The sequence below is a fragment of the Notamacropus eugenii genome, chromosome 4 (genome assembly GCF_028372415.1).
Source record: "Notamacropus eugenii isolate mMacEug1 chromosome 4, mMacEug1.pri_v2, whole genome shotgun sequence".
NCBI classification, from domain to species: Eukaryota; Metazoa; Chordata; class Mammalia; order Diprotodontia; family Macropodidae; genus Notamacropus; species Notamacropus eugenii.
The window spans coordinates 109,291,539-109,312,609 of NC_092875.1; the positions used below are offsets into that span (position 1 = coordinate 109,291,539).

The window sequence follows — 21,071 nt, forward strand, 5'->3', positions numbered from 1 at the left end:
ACAACCATGTCTCAAGTCAGGGGCCTCAGGCATCGGGGACCTCTGGGAACTGAGTCAGTTCCGCTGCCTGGGTGTTATTCTCCTGGCCTCAGCAAGAAGGAAGGAGGATTTTGACAGGCCACAGAATCCTGAAGTCCAAGAGGCCTCTGCTGGGATGTCAAGTGCCATGTCATTTCTTCCCCTGCTTTAATCTCCTCCTCCAAGAATCCCCAGCATCCTTGTAAAACTCCTTCGTGGTCATCATGGAGCCAGAGCACACCAAGGAGAGGATCATGAGTGTGGGGCAGAGGCGGGGGACCCAGGCCCTTTTCCTCTCCCCATTATTCCCAACCCCAACCCAGGCCCTAAGTGCAGAGGGTAGCTTTTGATTTTGGGAACAACCAACTTGGACCTCATTGGTCAGAAGGAAGAGACTAAACAGAAAACTGCTTACAGCAATCTGGGGCAGAACTTGTGGGTGTCCCACAGAAACGGCTGTCTGTCAGGGGTCTATGTGGGGATGAATGTCTCTGACCCCTGTGCCACTTGCAGTATCCTCCTCACTTCGGAAGGAAAGCTATGGAGCTGGGGTTGAAATGAGAATTTGACAGGATGATACCAAGATAATGGAAGCCCCTAAAGTTATGGAAGTCCTCAGCAAGGAAGTGATCTTGTCTGTTGGCTGTGGGAGGAACCACACTCTGGCTTTACTGGCTTCATGTATGCATTTGGAGAGAATAAGATGGGGAAACTTGGCCTTGGCAACCACACCAATGTGATCCCCAGCCCTCTCTAAATAATGTACAATGCCCAGCCAAAAACCAAAGTGAATTGCGAGATTGAATTCAGCATCATAATGTACTGGAAAGGAAACCTCTACTCCTTTGGGTGCCCTGAATATACTCAGCTGGGATACAATTCTGACAGGTAATTCATTGCCTGGCCTCAGAGGACAGAATATGACTATGAGCTGGTCCTCTGCCGAGTTGCCATCTTCATTGAAAAGACAAAAGGTGGACAAATTTTGCCAGTCCCCAATGTCGTTGTCTGAGATGTTGCCTATGGCACCAATCACATGCTGGGTGTAGACTCTCAGAAACGTGTTTTCCCTTAGGGATTTGGAGGGGATGGCCAGCTGGGCCACACAGAGCAGAAGGATGTGATGGTCCCTCAACTGGTGAAGCACTTTGATTTCAAAGGCCAGGGGGTCAGGCAAATCTACGCTAGCTACATCTGCTCCTTCACCTTCGGTGAAGTGGGTGGCCAGTTTTTCTGGGGTGCTACCAACACTTCTCGGGTGTCCACCATGTATCCCAAAGCTGTTACAGGACCTCTGTGGCTGGACCATTAGAAGCTTTGCTTGTGGGAAGAGCTGTATTATCGTGGCTGCAGATGACAGCACCATCAACTGGGGACTGGCTCCAACCTAAAGTGAATTGCCCAAGTCTTCCACCACAGCCCAAGAAGTGAAAACCCTGGATGGCGTTTCCACAGAGGAGGTTGCCATAGGCTACTCACACTCGTTGATCAATGCCAGGGACCAGAACAAGACAGAAAATGAAAAGAAACAAAAAATCCCTGAGTATAATCCCCCACACTCTCCTGATGCTGGGGGCAACAAGGCTGCCAGTAGTCTCTCCAGGCCCCTCCAGGCAGTTGACATTGGCAGTGTGCCCCAGAACGCAAAGAAGGCAAGAAGAGATTTCTCAGTGAAAGGTAGCCTGAAGTTCCTATTCGTCAGTCTTCCCAGGTTCCCTTTTATAGGCAAACTCACAGTCAACTACCTTTTTACTCTAGCATCTTCAAAGCATTTCTTGCCCATTTTCTCTCTTTTCTCCCTTTCCCTAAGCCAAAAGTTCAATTAAAATATTTGCTTTTAGGATTCTTAAAAAAACAAAACGAAGTAAAAGAAAAAAACCTCCTTCTCCCAAGAGCACCCTTTTAAAAATCCCTGCTTTCAAGAACTTCATTATAAAAAAAAAAAAAAAAAAAGACTCCCTCTTGCAAAAGCATCCTCCTGCTCCAAGTGGAAACAGATTCCAGAGAGGCTCCTTGCAAGTAAATACATCTATACATACAAGATTTGTTTTCATATCGACTGCAGCAATGACATCTTGCAGGGCTAGCTGTTGTGCTAACAGACTAACAACTGAGTTTTGATGTAGTTTCCTAAGTAGTCTGTTTTGTCCAGAACAGGTATTATGTCATATGAAGAACGTACTAAGCCTTTTCCAAAGCGTTAAAACCCAGAACGGACTTACGCCAGAATCCATGGCTGCCAGTATCCTGAGAGGTTTAAGGGATCTTGAAAGACAGCTGAACTCAAAATCCATGCTCCTCTCTGCCAGCTAAACGATTTCAACCTGTTATTTTTCGGGTGTCACAATCAATATTGGAAGGAAAACCCAAATTCCTGCGAACTAATTCATGTAACTCATCAACAAAGAGACTTTTGAACAATGCCCTCAATTGGTGAGAAGCGCAGGGAAGGGGAATCGCTGTGGTTCCCCACTAAAACAGCGCTTGAATCGAACTCACTGCTTGATTCCTGGCCAGAGCCGCCCTTCCCGACCTCTCCACCTTCATCTCCACTAATCAGCACTTGGTCTGTCCTCCATTCACGCACCAGCCACCTGTCAGACACACTTGGCCACCCGCCTGTTCTCCCTCCACCGCAGCCCCAACCTCAGCCCCAGTCACTGCCCAGCCTCCACCTCCATCATGACAACATCGACCCCCTCTCAGGTACAGCATACTTACCACGAGGACACGGAGGCCGCCATCAACGGCCAGATCAACCTGGAGCTCTACGCCTCCTACGTCTATATGTCCATGTCTTACTACTTCGAAGGTGATGATGCAGCGTTGAAGAACTTTGCCAAGTACTTCCTCCACCAGTTCCAGGAGGAGAGGGAGCACGCTGAGAAGCTGATGAAACTCCAGAACAAGTCCAACGACAGCATCTTCCTGCAAGACGTCAAGAAACCATCCCAGAACAATGGGAAAATGGGCTACATGCAATGGAGTGTGTGTGCTCTGCCTTTGGAAAAAAAATGTTAGTCAGTAGTTACTGGAACTACACAAGCTGGCAAATGACAAGAATGCCCCCATTTATGAGATTTTATTGAAACTCACTACCTGGATGAACAGTTAAAGTCCATCATACAACTAGGAGATCATGTTACCAACCTGGGTGAAATGGGGGCCCCCAATTCTGGCCTGACAGAATATCTTTTTGACAACCACACCCTTGGAGACAGTGACTAGGAGAGCTAAGTCACACCTGGCTTCCCCACCTCTGGGAACGGTTGGCATGGCTCCTACTGCCTTTCAGTGCATACATATTTTGGTTATCTGATCATAATCTGTACCAAAAAATTACTACAATTTACATCCCAATAAACTGACCTGACACTGATGAAAAAAAAACCGAAAAACCAACCAATACTGCCAGTCAATAGTAATCTCGAACGTTTGAAGATCGCCACTATGTTGAAGATCCTCTATGAAGACCTGAGGAATCCCATTGCATTTTCCACAGTCCTCGTTATTAGAAAATATTTTCTTTGCATGGACCTGAAAACTCTACAATTTCTTTTGTAAGGTAAGTGGATTTTGTTTCTGGAAGACCCTGGTCACATGCAAGCATGTCTGGGGAAGGGGTGAATACATTTACACTTGGACCTTAGCTGAGTTTCTCTGGTTCTGGTTGTCCCTTAGGGGAAGAGGGAAGGCAGTGAATGGGACATAGGCCTGCAAAATATTGGTATGGTAAGGCTAGGTCAGAGGCAGGGAGAAGGGGAAGGAAAAGGGAAGAAAGAGGATAAATACCCTCTGAGGATATTGTGAAAATTCAGAGCTCTGCTTTTGGAAATGAAAGCATGGTAGCTATGGTCCAGCAGGTAAGGGTGCTGAGCCTAGAGTCAGGAAAACCTGAGTTCAAATCCTACTTGACATTTACTAGCTGGGCTACCCTGGACAAATCACTTCACTTCAGTTTCCTTGTGTGTAAAACAGGGACAATAATTGCACCTACCTCCCAGGGCTCTTATGAACATCAAGTGAGACAACATGTAGAGTGAGCTTTCAAACTTTTAAGCCCTATGTAAATGGTGAATTATTTTCTGTCCATATAAAGAAATTTCTTAAATTAATTCCTCTTTTCTAATTAGCTTATTTGTCATACTAACATCATTCAGAAATACTTTACCCTTGCTTTCAGTTCATGAAGAATTCTAAATTAAAATCTTTGGGAGCAAACAGAGTGTACTAGAGAAACCAACTGCTTAAAGAAACCCTGCATTGGTTCCTTTAGAAAGGATGAAATTTGTGCTATATGGCTGGTTTGTGAAGTCCTAGTTTCCTTTAGAGTTTACAGGAAAATTTAGGGGGTCTTTGATAAGAAAACAGTGACTGAACAATGAGTCACCTGCTCTCCAGTCATTTGCTGCTGTCAGTAGAGGCTATTACCTGAAGGCCATCCCAACTAACAACTGATATCAGATGCAGCCAGTTCTGGACTGGTAAAATGAAGGAAGAATGGGGCCATGTTGTGTGGCTTTCATCAGGCTTTAATCCCTGAGCTGCTCCCTTTCTTAACCTGAGTCCTATCTCTAGGGTTCAAAGGCTTGAAGGAAGGTGGAGAAGAAGGAATCAATGGCTTTTTTAATTAGTCTCAGGGTATATTAACAGGGGTCCTGCTGACCAATGTCCTGTAGAGGAGAGCTTCTTAATCCAGAGCCCTGAGTTTTCCAGTCTGGATTAATCTGTCTGCTCCCTCCAGTTATGTTTTGATATTTTGTGAACAGGTTCACAAATGAGCAGAGACTGTTGGCTAGAGGCCAGTCACTTATACTGGGGCTAGAGGGTATGTATCACTTAGTCCTAACTTTGGTAATACCCATTCTCATCCATTCAACTGCACTGGAATACGACTACTCAGGTAAGCATTTTTTTATCCACGTGACTAGGTGGGGAGTTGAGTGTTGCTGATGGGGAATGGGGACATCTCAATACAGACATGGATAAAACAAAGTTCTTGTTTACCTGTGCTAGGCTCCATGCTATTACTCAAGACTCATGGGGAAGAGAAAGGAGAAAAGAAAAAAGGAAGAGACCGAAACGAAAAAAGGAAGAGGCACAAAAAGTCAAGAAAGAAGAAGATAAGGAAAAGAAGGCAAAAGAAAAGGAAAGGAAGGAGATAGGAGAAAATGCAAAGAGGAGGAAAGGATGCAAAAGTGGAGGAGAAAAGGGAGAAGAAGAAGAGGAATATGGTGAGGAGAGAAAGATGAGGGAGAGGAGGACATGGAGGAGTAAAAGCAGGAAGACAGGAGGAGAAGGAAGAGGAGGAGGAGGACAACCACACCATTTACAGGGAAAGAAGAAGGCATGGCCAGTCACCTCCCAGCAGGGGGAGGGGTTTGTGGCCTTTGAGAGCCCCCTCCTCTCCTGTTGGGACCAGGCCTTTAGCACTCAAGCAGCAGGACTGATTTGGTTTCTGGAGGTTTCCCCACCTGGTTTGGGACAGCCTTCCTTTTGTCCAGGAAGACCTTAGTCATTCCAGTTGGGAGTGGTTGTGACAGTCGCCTCTGCCCTCTCAGTGTATCTGAGGTGCGTCAGACATCAACGTGGGACACCCTTGGTGGTCATCAGATGGGTGAGTTATTGACCCCACCATGAGCTCCCCTAGAGCTGGGGCCTAGGTCTCAGCTAGACTCACAAACAACTTTCAGTCCATGGGGGAGGTGGGCAAGGTTGGTGATGAGAGTAGCAGGAAAGTTAGAAGGGATAAGGGAGATATGTGAGGGGGATATGAGGGAAGTTCTGGAGTCCTAGCTTGGTTGACTTATGGGCATTGAAACCTGATTTGGTGTTAATATCTTCATACCTTGTTTTTCTCTTTGAAAGAAATGATCCATTTTCACCTCTACAGTGCAATGTTATACAAATGATTATAAAAACTACCTCACATGCTGTCCCTCCCTTACCCTACTTGTGTTGAATAAAGTTACATTTACATGTACCTTTGAAATTTTCAAAATCGTTGGCAGATATTATTCAATAGTAAACATGGCTTAATCTTTTCAGGAAGAAACTCAAAGGGTCTGGGGGTTCATTAGAATAAATTTCAGTAGATTTGAACCCTCAATCAAGTAGAAGATCTTGTGAGCTGCTAAGTGGCATTTCATGGTGAGGTTTTTTCTCTGGGATTTTATTTCACAATTGATAGGAATGTGTGGAAAGATCTAGTCCATAGTCAAAATGGTGTGAATACTTTTTTCATACTAATATTCTTCATTATAATAGTTGTTTTACTGTGTGTCAACATGAAAGTTGTTCGTATAATATTGTCCATTTCATTTAAATATTGGGCTCCCTGTGCTTTGCAGATCCTGTCTTCTGTAAAGAGGGCCAGTGCTGGGGCTGGACTGCTGATTTGCATTGCAGGTATCCAGTCACTAGGAGGAAGATGTGGTTGACCAAGTCATGGTGCAGACATTTGGAGGAGAATGTCAAATGCAAGCTGAGACATATCAGTAAATAAAAATAGTATTAGTTAAACTTTATTAAACATTTGGGGATGTATGCATTCCATCACCTACAATCATTGCTACTAATGAGAATGCTAGGGAGTTATTCTACCCTTTACCGCAATCAGAAGATGGCAAGAAAATACATTGAATCCTTCCAGGAGAAGTAAAAATCCCAGGTCACATGAAAGGTCTGCTAATTGAAACAGAATCACCTTGACAATTCTAGATTTAGGAGCAGCAGCATTCTTTAGAGAGCATGACTGAGGAGTTACTCTAGGTGCAGCAAGTGGTGATGGCAAACAACCTTTCCACCCAACAGTCTGTAATATCGTGATCACAACAACACCATGATCCTGAGAGGGGCACATCAGAAAAGACTAGAAAATGAAAAAAAATGAATAAAAGGATAGAGAAGACTTTAGATGAATGAGTGAAGAAGGCCAGAGACTGGATTTGGGGAAGAGAAATTTAGGAAAATTTGAGGAACAATTGAAGACTGACTTGAGCTGATGGAAGAAGAAGTGGACTCCATTTTATGAGACCTCTAGATGAAGAAGAATCCAGAAAAAAATCTTGGAAGGGAGGAAGAAAACTCAAGAAAATGCAGAAGTTATAGCAAATAAGAAAAGGAAAATGAAACATATTGGTAAGGATAGAAGAAAGAGAAAAATTAGATAAGTCTGCCTATCTGCTGCTTAGACAACTCAGAGAAAAGAGTTTGGTAGGCCTATCAAGTTTTTAAGAGGTCAAAAAGTAAAGTGAATCAAACCGTAAAGGAAATAGAGAACATGGAGTGAAGAGTTGTAAATGAAGTAAATCTGTAAGAAAGAAAACCTATGAAGGATGGGATGAGGGAATACAGTGGATAGGGTACTAGATTTGGAGTCAGTAGGACCTGAGTAAAAATCCTGCCCCAGCAAATGATTGATGACCTGCCCATCATCAAGTCAGTTAAACTTTCTTTGTCCCTATTTCCTCATCTGAAAAAGCAAAATAATAGCTCCTACCTTACAGAGATGTAGAAAGGATCGATTGATTTAACATATATAAAGTGCATGCAAATCTTAGTGCTCTATATTAATACTAGCTGTAGTAGTAGTAGTAGTAGTAGTAGTAGTAGTAGTAGTAGTAGTAGTAGTAGTAGTGGTAGTGGTGGTGGTAGTAATAGTAGTAGTAGTAGTAGTAATAAGAGTAGTATTAGTAGTAGTGGTAGTAGTAGTAGTAATAGCAATAGTAGTAGTAGCAGCAGCAGTCAGTAGAAGGTAGAAAGGGAATAAACATGTAAAAGGAATAAGCCTATAAAGTCAGCAAAAAAGTGAACCTTATAACTGGAGTGATGCAGTAATAAAACCAAGAAGGACAGAGTCTCACTCTGTAACAAGGAAGATCAAACACACAACCAGAAGATGACAACGTCAAAACTCCTACTTCCAAAGCCTGCAAGAAAAATAGGAATTGGTCAAAGGTCCTGGATGACCTCAGAAAGGATTTTGAAAATCAAGTAAGAGAAGTAGAGGAAGAATTGGGAAGCGAAATGATCATGATGTAAGAAAATCATGTAAAATGAGTCAATAGCTTCCTAAAAGAAACCCCACCCAAAAAATACTGAAGAAAATAACACCTTAAAACACTCAAATGTCAAAAGACATCCAAAAAACAAATGAAGAGAAGACTGCCTGAAAAACCAGTGTTGGCCATGTGGAAAAGGAGGTCCAAAAGCTCCCTGACGAAAATAATTCCTTAAAAATTAGAATGGAGCAGATGGAAGCTAATGACTTTATAAAATGTCATGAAATTGTAAAATAAAATCAAAAGAATGAAAAAGTAGAAAACAATGTGAAATATCTCACTGGAAAAACAAACAACCTATAAAATACATCCAGGAGAGACAATCTGAAATTTTTTAGAGTGCCTGAAAGCCATGATGAGAAAAAGAACTTAGACACCATCTTTCAAGAAATTATCAAGGAGAACTGCCCTGGTATTCTAGAGCCAGAGGGTAAAATAGATATTGAAAGAATCTTCACATCACCTTGTGAACGAGATTCCAAAAGAAAAACTCCTAGGAATATTGTAGTCAAATTTCAGACTTCCCAGATCAAGGGAAAAATACTGCAAGCTGTAAGAAAGAAATAATTTGTGTATTGTGGAAATACAAACAGGAAAACAGAAGAGTTAGCAGAGATGATATAATGTGCAACCTGCCAGATCTTGTGTTGTCCTGATTGTATTTCCACAATACTGGAATAGGATATTCCAGAGGTCAAAGGAACTCTAGGCTTCAAACTCACCTACCCAGCAAAACGGAGTATACTATTTCAAGGGGGAGAATATATATTCAATGAAATAGAGGCCTTTCAGAAAATATATACTATATATTCATGAATTCATATAAATTTATTTCATTAGCAAATTAAGTGAGGAGATCAGAGATGTCCTTGATGAATTCCAGTCATGGAGCCTAAGAAAATGACATCCCTGGGCACAGATGGAAGTGCTCGGTGAGATTGATGACCCTCTCCTGGTGATATTCACAAGACTGTTTAGCAAAGGAAGGCCTGGAGAAGAACAAGTACTATTTTGATTTTTTTTAAAAGAAAAAAAGAATGGAAAAGATCTTGAATGACTTCGAATATTGTGCTAAATCTAATAAGATTAAACATTGTAAGTCTAACACTTGTGTGTGAGAAATAAAGTTTTGAGGTCCTATATAATCAGCAGTTTCCCTGGAAAAAGATCTGAGAGTATTAGTGAACTTGTAATGTTAGGAGAGTTAAAGCTTCTGGAATAAGGAGGTGATTGTCCTGTGGTCAAAGCCCAATTACACTCTAGCGTTGGTTCTGAGCCCCAAATTTCGGAAGGACGTTGATGGGCAGGAAAGTATCCAGACATGGTTAATTTCCATAATAAAGAGCTTGGAGCACAGGCCAGCTTGACATTGGTTGAACAAGTGGTTACATTGTTTCTCCTGGCAAGATAGGACCAAGGAGTAACAGAATAACTCTAAGTACTTGAGAGGCCCAACCTATGGAAGAGAAATTAGATTTGTCCTGTTTGACCCCAAGGGCAGATCTGGGAATAATGTATACATTAAGCCTAAATTTGAGGTTGATCTAAAGCAAAATGCTCAAGCATTTAGAGCTCTCCAGAAGTGGAATGGCTGCCACTGGGAGTAGTGGAAGGTCTTATTGAAGGTCTTGAACCAGAGGCTGATAGTTAAGTTGCAATGCTCATCCTTTATCAAGTATGTCGTTTGAATTAAGCGGTCACTGGATTTCTTTTCAACTCTGAAGTTCTCTGATGCTCGCTTGACAATAACTGCTCATGACAATCAGCCTGTCAACACAATATTTTGAGAAGTTCATTAAGGGAAGCAAGGGTCACTTTCAGGGGTCAACCTGCCTTGTCCCAGGGACTTTTGAGTCTGTTACTCTATGTCACTGAACCAAAAGCACATTGTCAGAGAACTGAGGTGGAGAAACTTAGAAGGTTAACTTAAATGCTCAGGTGATTAGTTTTTGATTTTGTATAGTTCCTGACAATGGAGCATCACAAAATTGTGTTGTTGAAATACTTGCAGGAGTGAGATGGAAAATTTGAGAGTTTTTCTGGAGAATACTCAGGAATCTCTGCTTATTCATCAGTGTTTCTCTGCATGAAGGAGAAGGTGCTTCTGACCGTGTTACATGTGAAAAGGTGCTTCAGGAGGTGGGACTCAAGGATGAGTGACTGTGGAGGAGATAAATATATTACTCCAAAGAGCCTCCATTTCATTATCAAAGTGTGCCATCACATGGTAGTGGTGAAAAGCACTCGTTTACTTAAAAGAGAAAAACAGCTGAACTGGCATTCAGGGACTCTTCCCCACTTATTAGAAACAAATCCTAAATGGATGGCTCTTATAGTAAGTTAGAGGGGACTACAAAGAAATGACAAACTGACCATACACAAACTGGACACATTTGAAGCCAACTTTACTGGGATGAAATTTGAGGGTTAGCCCTTGGTCTCCTACAGATAAGAACGGGACTCAAAGTGCTTTCAGTTCAGGGTATGTGCCTCTAGGTCTGAGGGTCTTTCTGGCATTAGACCCACTGCTGACCCCTAGTGGCATAAGTGCTAATGGCAGATAGGAAACTCCCTGAAGCTTGCAACAGTCTCATGGTGGGGCTTGGTTCTTTTCCTGTATGTAGAAATATAACAATAGTGATGATAACTATAAGTCCCACTTATGTAGCAATTCACGATGTGCCAGGCACAAGGCTAAGAACTTTATGACCAATTGACAATGACTTCATGTGATTCCCCCAACTGCGGGAGATAACTGCTATTATCATCCCCATTTCACAGTTAAGGTAATTCAGGCAAAAATGACTTGTCCAGGGTCCCAGATGAGACAAAGACAAAAGAGGATGGTCTTAGAAATATGTTAGCGTTAAGTAGGAATGGAGGCATCTAATATTTAAAGTGTTGAATTCATGGGTATATATTCATGTTACAATTGTGGCTTCCTTCAGGAACTTCCAGGGGAGGGAAGATAACAGAATGGTCTCTGGAGCAAGAAAATCTGAGTTCAGATTCTGCCAGTAAAACGCACTAGACAGTTAACTTCACCTTTCAATCCTCTGGGCAATATTCTATGACCATAAATTGCAAGATAATTGCTGATCCTCTGACTGGTAGAAGTTTTCTCACTGGGCATTGCCTAATCAGCTACCATCAAGCAAACCCAGGCTGAAACAAAATGCAGCCTCATGACTTTGAAGCCTCAAATAATGAATAGTCAAATAATGAGTAACATTTTTGTAATATATTCATATACATATACCTTATACTAATACAAGATTTTTCTGAATAAAATAATAGAAATATTAAAGCATTTCAATATATGTATGCATACATACGCACATATGGTATTCATTGCTTCAGTACTTGGCAATGAATTTATCTACCTCTAATGAATTCTAGAAAATATTTTTGTGAGTGTGTGTGAGAAATCATCCTTTTCATTTCCTCACACTTTGGATTAAGCACCACTATGTGTTAGACACTGTGCTAATCTCTTAACTGATATTTGCTTGGATCCTCACAACAACTGTAGGAGATAGGTACTATTATTTTCATTTTACTGTGACTTGCCCAGGACACACCAGTAAAGTGCCAGGGGCCAGGTTTGAACTTAAATAATCTTGACTCCAGACCAGGTGCCACCTAGTTCCCCTCATTTAATAGAAAAGTAGTTTTATCAGAAAAGAAGTAAAGATCTCTTTTACAAAGGAAACTAAAAAAGCACAGTGATTTTGGTTGTTTTCTCCCCCTTTTGCCAGAAATGGATAGAGAGAAGTATTTATACTCATCAATTAATATGCGGAAAGGGAAAAAAATCTTTAGTCAGGTAAACTCTTTAAAGATGCATACACAGGAACACAAAGACTGCTTTATACAAGTTAGGATGAAAACATTATATGTTTCAATAAATATCCCTTCTTGGTTCGTAACTGAGAACTTAATACAGATATTTAAATAAAAGCAACCTCCGCTCATGTCATTTTAGGATATTTCTTAGGAATGAAATGGGATCATTTCTGATACTCTCTCCTGGGAGAACCCCACCTGACAGAGTGAGCTGAGTTTAGCAACTGAATATTTATGTGAATGAGAGAAAAGAAACATGATATAATACATGACTTTCACTGCTGCTTTTAAAAAGGCTATGTGGGCCTACAGTGTGAGGGGAAGGGGATATTATGATCAAATATCTAACTGAAGAATAACGCATTAGTTGGGAAAATTTTTATCATTACTTCAAAATCTCTTGTGTTGTCCTTGAATTAGGGTTAAGAATTTAAGTCAATGGAGAGAAAATATGCACATACATGTAGGAGACATGCATATTTGTGTATGTATATATGTTAATGTGTGCATATATGTGTAGATATAGATAAGGACATGAATATAGATATACACTTCAGATACAAATTAGATATGCATACGGATATGAATATATGGACATGGATGTAGATACACGTAGAAATATAATACAGATAGATGCAGATACAGATATGGACATAGATATGAACATAGATACAGATAGAGATGTGATATAGTTATGGATATGGAAAAAGGAACATGTACAGAGTAGACAGGGATATAGATAGGGACTCAGATATAAATATGGATATGAATATACATAACCTGATATACCTCCATAGGTAAAGATAGAGATAAGACATAGATATGGACATGAATATAGGTATAGATAAATATAGGTACTGATACAGATTGGCTATAGATATGGAAATAGAAATATATGGAGATTAGACAGGTATATTGATAAGAACACATAATAGATGTGGATATGAATATTCATATGAAGATAGTGATACAAATATAGATTAGATGTAGATAGGTATATGGATATAGATATGGATAGGTGTATAAATAATCTAGGAATTGAAAGAGCTAGGTAATAGGGTAAATCCAGGAAAACACATTAACACCAAGACCTTTCAATGCTCATGTCCCAAGGGAAAAGACCAAAGCTTCTCTCAATCTGTAGGTACTGAAGGTGATGAGTCTAGCCCCGTCTCAACCCTCAGCTGCAGGGGAACATGGAAGGGTAATAACTTGCTCCTCTGCTGAGCACTAAGGGGGGCTTACCTTGCTGTCTGGCTCACCTTTGTTGATCACCTCAGATGCACGGAGGGACTGGGGCTTCTGTCTCCACTACTCCCAACTGGGGTGGCGGGGTGTTCCTGGACAGAAGGAAAGTGGTACAACCACGTCTCAAGCTAGGGTCATCAGGCATGGGGGACCTCTGGGAACTGAGTCAGTTCGGCTGCCTGGGTGTTATTCTCCTGGCCTCAGCAAGAGGAGAGGAGGATTCTCACAGGTCATAAAATCCTCAAATCGAGGAGACCTCTGTTGGGATGGCAAACGCCATGTCACTCTCTTCCCCTGCTTTAACCTCCTCCTCCAAGAATCCTCAGCATCCTTGTAAAAATCCTGCTGTGTCACCACAGATCCACATCACAACAAGGAGAGGTTCATGACTGTGGGGCTGGGGCAGAGGTACGGGGGACCAAGGCTTTTTCACCCTCCCCATCATCTCCTCCCCACTTCTGAAGGTTCTAAGTACAGAGGGCAGCTTTTGATTTTGGGGGTGAGCAACTGGGACCACACTGGTCAGAAGGAAGTGACTAAACAGCAAGCTGCTTACAGCAATCTGAGGCAGAACTTGTGGGGGCCACACAGAAATGACTGTCCAGAATCCAGGTTTGGATGGTGGTCTCTGACCCCTGTTCTGGTCACAGTCTCCTCATCACCACAGAAAGAGAGCTGTGGAGCTAGGATCGATATGAGAAGGGGCAAGAGAATGGAAGTCCCCAAACTCATGGAAGTCCTAAGCAAGGAAGTGATGGTATCTGCTGGCTGTGGGAAGAACCAAATTCTAACTTTGACAGAAACTGGCTCTGGGTTTTCATTTAGAGAGAACAAGATGTGAAAACTTGGCCTTGGCAATCAGACCAATGCCATCCCCAGCCCTGCACTGATAATGTCCAATGACCAGCCAAATACCAAAAAGACTTGTGGGGCTGAATTCAGCATGAGAATGGATTGCAAAGGAAACCTCTACCCTTTGGGTGCTCTCAGTATGGTCAGCTAGGACACAATTACAAAGGGAAATTCATGCCTGACCTAAGAGGACAGAATATGACTATGAGCTGGTCCCTTGTTGAGATGCCATTTTCATTGAAAAGACAAAAAAATGGACAGGTTTTGCCAGTCACCAACTTCGTTTTGTGAGATGTTGCCTATGGCACCAATCACACGCTGTTTTGGATTCTCAGACAGGTGCTTTCTCTTGAGGGTTTCGAGGGGATGCCTGGCTGGGCCATGCAGGACAGAAGGTTGAGATGATCCCTCAACTGCTGAAGCTCTTTGATTTCCCAGGTCCTGGAGCCAGGCAAATCTATGCCATCTATACCAGCTACACCTGATCCTTCACCTTCAGTGAAGTTGGTGGCCTGTTTTTCTGGGGAGCTATCAACACTTCTCAGGAGTGCACCATGTATCCCAAAGCTCTTCAGTACCTCTGTGGCTAGATCATTAGAAGCTTAGCTTGTGGGAAGAGTGGTATTCTCCTGGCTGCAGATGAGAGTACTGTCAGCTGGAGCCAGTCTCCAACCTTCAGTGAATTGGGCTACCAGGATCACAAGTCCAAGTCTTACACTGGTGTCTGAGAAGTGAAAACCCTGGATGGCATTTACACAGAGCAGGTTACCAAAGGCTACTTCCACCCCTCGGTGAAACTGAGGGACTAGAGGGAGACTGAAAATAAGAAGCCAAAACATCTCCCTGAGTATAGTCCCTGCACCCTCTCCTGATGTCAGGAACAGCAACGTTGCCAGCAGACTCTCCAGGCTCCTCGAGGCAGGGGACATTGCCAATGTGCCTGGAACACAAAGAAGATAGATGGGAAGAGATTACTCAGTGAAAGGTCGCCTGAAGCTCTTATTTGTTAGTGTTTCCGAGGTTCCATTTTATAAGCAAATTCAACGTTTACTACTTTTTTACTATATGATCTCCAAAGTGTTTCTCTCTCCCTTTCTCTCTTTTCTCCCTTCCATTACACCAAATGTTCAATTAAAATATTTTCTCTGAGTTTAGAACTTAGCATTCTTTAAAAAAAAAAAAACCACCAAGAAAAGCACACAAACCAAAAGAAAACCTTCCAAGAGCATCCTTGTAAAAATCCCCACTTCCAAGAACATCACTGTAAAAAAAGAATCCCTCTTCCAAAGGTATCCTCCTGCTCCAAATGGAAACAGATTCTAGAGAGACTTTTTGCAACTAAATACACCTATTCATGCAAGTCTTGCTTTCATACTGACTCCAACAATGCTATTTTCCAGGGTTAGCTATTGTGCTAACACCCTAACAACTGAATTTTTATCTGTTTTCCTAAGTACTAAGTTTAATCTAGAACAGGCATTTAATCACAGAATCAATATTAGCCATTTCTAAAGCTTTACACCAAGGATTGGCTTAAGCCTAAATGCATGGCTTCCAATATCCTGTGACGTTCAAGACATGCTGCAAGATCCCTCAATTCAAAATCCATGCTCCTGTTGGCCAGCTAAACGATTTCAAGCTTGTCTTTTTCCAGAGTCACAGAATCATTATTGGAAGGGAAACCCAAAGTTCCTCCTGAATAGTTCATATAACTCATCAGCAAAGAGACTCTTCAACCATATTCCCAATGGGCCAGAAGCGAAAGGAAGGGGAGTCGCTGAGGTGTACTTCTTCAAGAGGGCTTGTACGGAACCCGCTGCTCAGATTCCTGGCCAGAGCGGCCCTTAGGCACCTGTCAACCTTCACCTCCACTAACTAACACTTCCTCTGTCCCCCAGTTCACTCAGCAGACGCAGCTCAAGTCACTACCTACCCCGGCCCCACCTCTGCTGCCCCCAGCACCTCCACAGCCTCAGCCCCAACCTCTGCACACTCTCCACCACTGACATGACCACATCGAACCCCTCTCAGGTGCAGCAGAACTACCGCCAGGACTCAGAGGCCTCCATCAACCGCTACAGCAACCTGTAGCTCTATGCTTCCTATGTCTACATGTCCATGTCTTACTACTTTGACCAAGATAATGTAGTGTTGAAGAACTTTGCCAAGTACTTTCCCCACCAGTCCCACGAGGAGAGGGAGCATGCTGAGAAGCTGATGAAACTCCAGAAGCAAGCCTGCAGCCACATCTTCCTGCAAGAAATCAAGAAACCGGCCCTAGAAGACTGGAAGAATGGGTTGAATGCAACGGAGTGTGTTCTGACCCGGGAAAAAAATGTCAATCAGTCGTTACTGGAATTGGACAAGCTGCAAACTGACAAGAATGACCCCTTTTATGTGATTTCATCCAAACTCACTACCTGGACCAACAGGTAAAGCCCATCAAACGAGTGGGTGATCATGTAACCAACGTGTGCAAAATGGGAACATCAAATTCTGGCAAGGAGAAATGTCTTTTTGACAAGCACACTCTTGGAGACAGTGACAGTGAGAGCTAAGCCACACCTGGCTTCCCCCACACCTGGGAACTGTGGGCAAGAGTCCTCCTGTTTTTCAGTGTACGTCTATTTTGGTTATCTGACCGTAATCTGTACGAAAAATGGCACTCTTTGCATCCCAAAAAAGAGACTGGGTACTAATGAAAAAAAAAAAAAATAAAGACAACTCAATACCCCCAATCAATGCTTATCTCAAATCTTTGAAGATCCCCAGGATGGTGAAGAGCACCCAGAATGAACTGACCAATCCCATTGCATTTTGGACACCCTTCATTATTGGACATTCCTTTCTTTGTGTGGAGCTGAAAACTCTCTACAATTGATTCCCTAAGGTAAGTGGATTTTGTTTCTGGAAGACCCTGTTAATATGCAAGCTTGTCTGGGGAAGGGGTGAATACATTAACACTTGGAGCTTAGTTGAGTTTCTCTGATTTCTGGTTGTCCCTTAGGGGAATAGGGAAGGATGTGAATGGGACAGAGACCTGGAAAATTTTGATATGATAAGGCTAGGTTAGAGCAGGGAGAAGGGTCCGAAAAATGGAGGAAAGAGGATAAATAACATGTGAGGATATTGTCAAAATCCAGAGCTGCTTTTCTGGAACTGAAGGCATGGTAGCAAGGTTGCCCCAAGGGTAAGGGTGCTGAGCCTAGAGCCAGAAAGATCTGAGTTCAAATGCTGCCTCAGACATTTACTAAATGAGTTACCCTAGACAAATCACTTCACTTCAGTTTCTTGGTGTTTAAAACAGAGACAATAACCGCACCTACCTCACAGGGCTCTGATGAACATCAGATGAGATACAGTGTGGTTTGCAAACTTTTAAGTCCTGTATCAATGGTAACTTATTTTTGGGAAAGTGAACTTTCATAAATTAAATCCTCTTTTCTTATTTGTTTGTTTGTTGGATTAGCATCATTCAGAAATACTTTGTCCTTGATTCCAGTTTGTGAAGAATGTGAAATTAATATCATTGTGAGCAAACATGAGTGTCCTAGGGAAGCCACCTCTTTAAAGCAAGCCTGCATTAGTTCCTTTAGAAAGGGTGAAATTCAGACTAAATGGCTGGTTTGAGAAGTCTTAGTTTCCTTTGGAGATTACACGAATTTTTAACGAGTCTTTGATAGGAAACTGGTGACTGAACATTGAGTCACCCTGCTCTCCATTCCTTTGCTGCTGTCAACAGAGACTAGTATCCAGAGGCCATCCCTACTAAATAACAATTGATTTCAGATACAGCCAGTTGTGGACAAGGCAGGTGAAGGAAGAATATGGCCATGTTGTGTGAATTTCATCAGGCTTTAATCACTGAGGTACTCCCTTGCTTAACCTGAGTCCTATCTCTAGAGTTAAAAGACTTGTAGGAAGGTAGAGAACAAAGGATCAATTGTATTCTCATTAGCATCAGAGTATCTGAACAGAAGTCCTGCTGGCCAATGTCCTGTGCAGGTGAGCTTCTTATTATAGAGTCCTGAGTGTTCCAGTCTGGATTACTCTGTCTCCTCCCTCCAATTCTATTTTGACGTTTTGTGAATAGGGTCACAAATGACCAGAGACTGTTGGCTAGAGGCTAGTCACTTATACTGGGGATAGGAGGTATATGTCACTTGGTTCTAACTTTGCTCCTAGCCATTATCATCCATTCAAATGCACTTGAATAAGAGTATTCAGATAAGTATTTTTTATCCATGTGCTACTCTTGTATGTGGGTATGATGGATGAAGCCAGGGTTGGTGGGGACTTGAGTGTCATTGATGTGGAATGGGGATATCTCAATAGACATACAGATAAAACACTTACTTAGTCCTTGTTTACCTGTGCTAGGCTCCATGCTATAACTAAAGAATGATGGGGAAGAGAAAGCAAAAACCAAAAAAAGGAAGAGGCAGAAAAGAGAAAAAGAAGAGGCAGAAAAGAAAAAAAGAGGCACAGAAAGGTGAAGAAAGAAGAAAAAGATAAGCAAAGGAAGGCAAAAGAACAAGAAACAAAAGGAGAAAGCAGGAACCGAAAAGAGAGGAGGACAGGATGCAAAAGTGGAGGAAAAAAGGGGGAAGAGGAATATGGTGAGGAGAGAAAGATGAGGGAGAGAAAGATGGCAAGGAGGAAAAACAGGAAGACAGGAGGAGTGGGAAGAGGAGGAGGAGGAGGATAACCACACCATTTACAGGGGAAGAACAAGGCATGGCCAGTCACCTCTCAGCAGGGAGAGGGCTTTTGTGGCCTTAGAGAGTCCCACTCCCCTCCTGTGAGGACCAGGAGTTTAGCACTCAAGCAGCAGGACTGATTTGGTTTCTGGAGGTTTCCCCACCTGGTTTGGGACAGCCTTCCTTTTGTCCAGGAAGACCTTAGTCATTCCAGTTGGGAGTGGTTGTGACAGTCACCTCCGCCCTCTCAGTGTATCTGAGGTGCGTCAGACATCAACGTGGGACACCCTTGGTGGTCATCAGATGGGTGAGTTCTTGACCCCACCATGAGCTCCCCTAGAGCTGGGGCCTAGGTCTCAGCTAGACTCAAATACAACTTTCAGTATGTGGCGGGGTGAGGTGGGGTAGGGTTGGGGATGAGAGTAGGGGGGAAGTTAGAAGGGATAGGGGAGACTGTGAGAGGGATGTGAGGGAAGTTCTGGTGCCCTAGCTTGGTTGACTCATGGGTATTAAAACCTGCTTTGGTGTTAATGTATTTAGAGCCTGTTTTTCTATTTTAAATAAATGATCTATTTTTACCTCTACAGTGTAATGTTATGCAATAGTTTATCAAAAATTCCTCCTATGGTGTTCCTACCTTACACCACTAGGGTTGATTGAAGTTGCATTTATAGGTCACTTTGACATTTTCAAAATTCTTTAACCATATTATTTAATAATAACATGGCTTAATCTTTTGAGGATGAAATTCAAAGGGCTTGGTGGTTAATTAGAATAAGTTTCAGTAGATGTGAACCCTCTACCAAGTTGAAAAGCTTGTGAACTGAGAAAGGGCCACTTCATGGTGGTTTTGTCTCTGGGATTTTATTTCTCAACTGAGAGGCATGTGTGGAAAGCTCAAGTCCATACCAAAATCTTTTGAATAACTTTTTCCACACTAATATTCTTCATCATTATTCCAGTTGTTCATCTGTGTGTTAATGAGCAAACTGCTATATACTCTATACTACCTCATACTGTTCATTTCATTGAAATATTGGGCTCCCTGTGCTGTCAACATCCTGTCCTCTGTGAACAGGACCAGTGTTGAGGCAGGACAGGTGGTTTGTGTAGCAGGTGTCCAGTTACAAGGAGGAAGATATGCTTGAGCATGTCATGCTGTAGATAATTCAGGGAGAATTTCAAATGCAAGATTTTACACATTAGTAAATAGAAATAGTATTAGTTAAACTTCATTGAACATTTCAGGATGCATGCATTCCATCATCTACAATAATTGCTACTAATGAGAATGCTTGGGAGTTATTCTAACATTTACTGCAATCAGAAGATGGGAAGAAAATACAATGTCCTCCATCTGAGAGAAGGAAAAATCCCAGGTCATGTGAGAGGTCTGCTAATTGAATCAGGAACACTTTGACAGTTACTGATCTAAGAGCAGCAGCATTTTTTAGAGAGCATGACTCAAGAGTTTCTCCAGATGCAGCAAGTGGTATGGGAAACAATATTTCCAACGAATAAACTGGAATATGGTGACCACAACAACCCCAGGAACCCAGCTTCCAATGGAGCAGGACAGAAAAGACTAGCAAATAAAAAAGATAAAAGGAATAAAAAGAAGACAGGGAAGACTTTAGATAGATGGGTGAAGAAGGCCAGAGACTGAATTTGGGGAGGTTAAATTTAGGAAAATTGGAGGAAAAATTGAAGATTGACTTGAGATGATGGAAGAAGAGGTAGACTCCATCCAATGAGGTCTCCAGCTGGAGAAGCATTCGGGAAAAAGTGTCTAAGGGGAGGAAAAATACTGAGGGAAAGGCAGAAAGTACATCACATAAGAAAAAGAAAGTGAAAGACAATGGTAACAATAGAAGAAAGAGAAAAATTGGATGAGCCTGCTCTCTGCTGCTTGGGGAATTCAGAGAAAATAGTTAGGTGTGACTGACAAGTTTTTAAAAGCTGAAAAAGTAAAGTGAATCAACCCATAAAGGAAATAGAGAACATGGAGGGAAGAGTGGTTAAAGGAGGAAATCTGTAAGGAAAGTAAACCTATAAATGGTAGCATGAGATGATGCAGTTTATGGGGAGATAGATTTGGAGTCAGTATGACTTGAGTACAAAATCCTTCCCCAGACAATTATTGATGTGACCACAATGAAGGCACTTAAACTTTCTTAGTCTCACGTTGCTCATCTGCAGAAATGAAATAGTATGCCCCAACATACAAAGATGTTGAAAAGATCCATGATTTCACATACAAAAAGTGCTTCCAAATCTTTATGCTCTACATAAATGGTAGCTGATGTAGCAGCAGCAGCAGCAATAGCCGCAGCAGTAGTAGTAG

At 42.1% G+C, this 21,071-nt stretch overlaps 1 pseudogene; it reads left to right on the forward strand.

Moving 5' to 3' along the window:
- Positions 1–3,495: 3,495 nt before the first annotated feature.
- LOC140500468 (ferritin heavy chain-like) lies at positions 3,496–18,484 on the forward strand (annotated as a pseudogene).
- Positions 18,485–21,071: the final 2,587 nt, after the last annotated feature.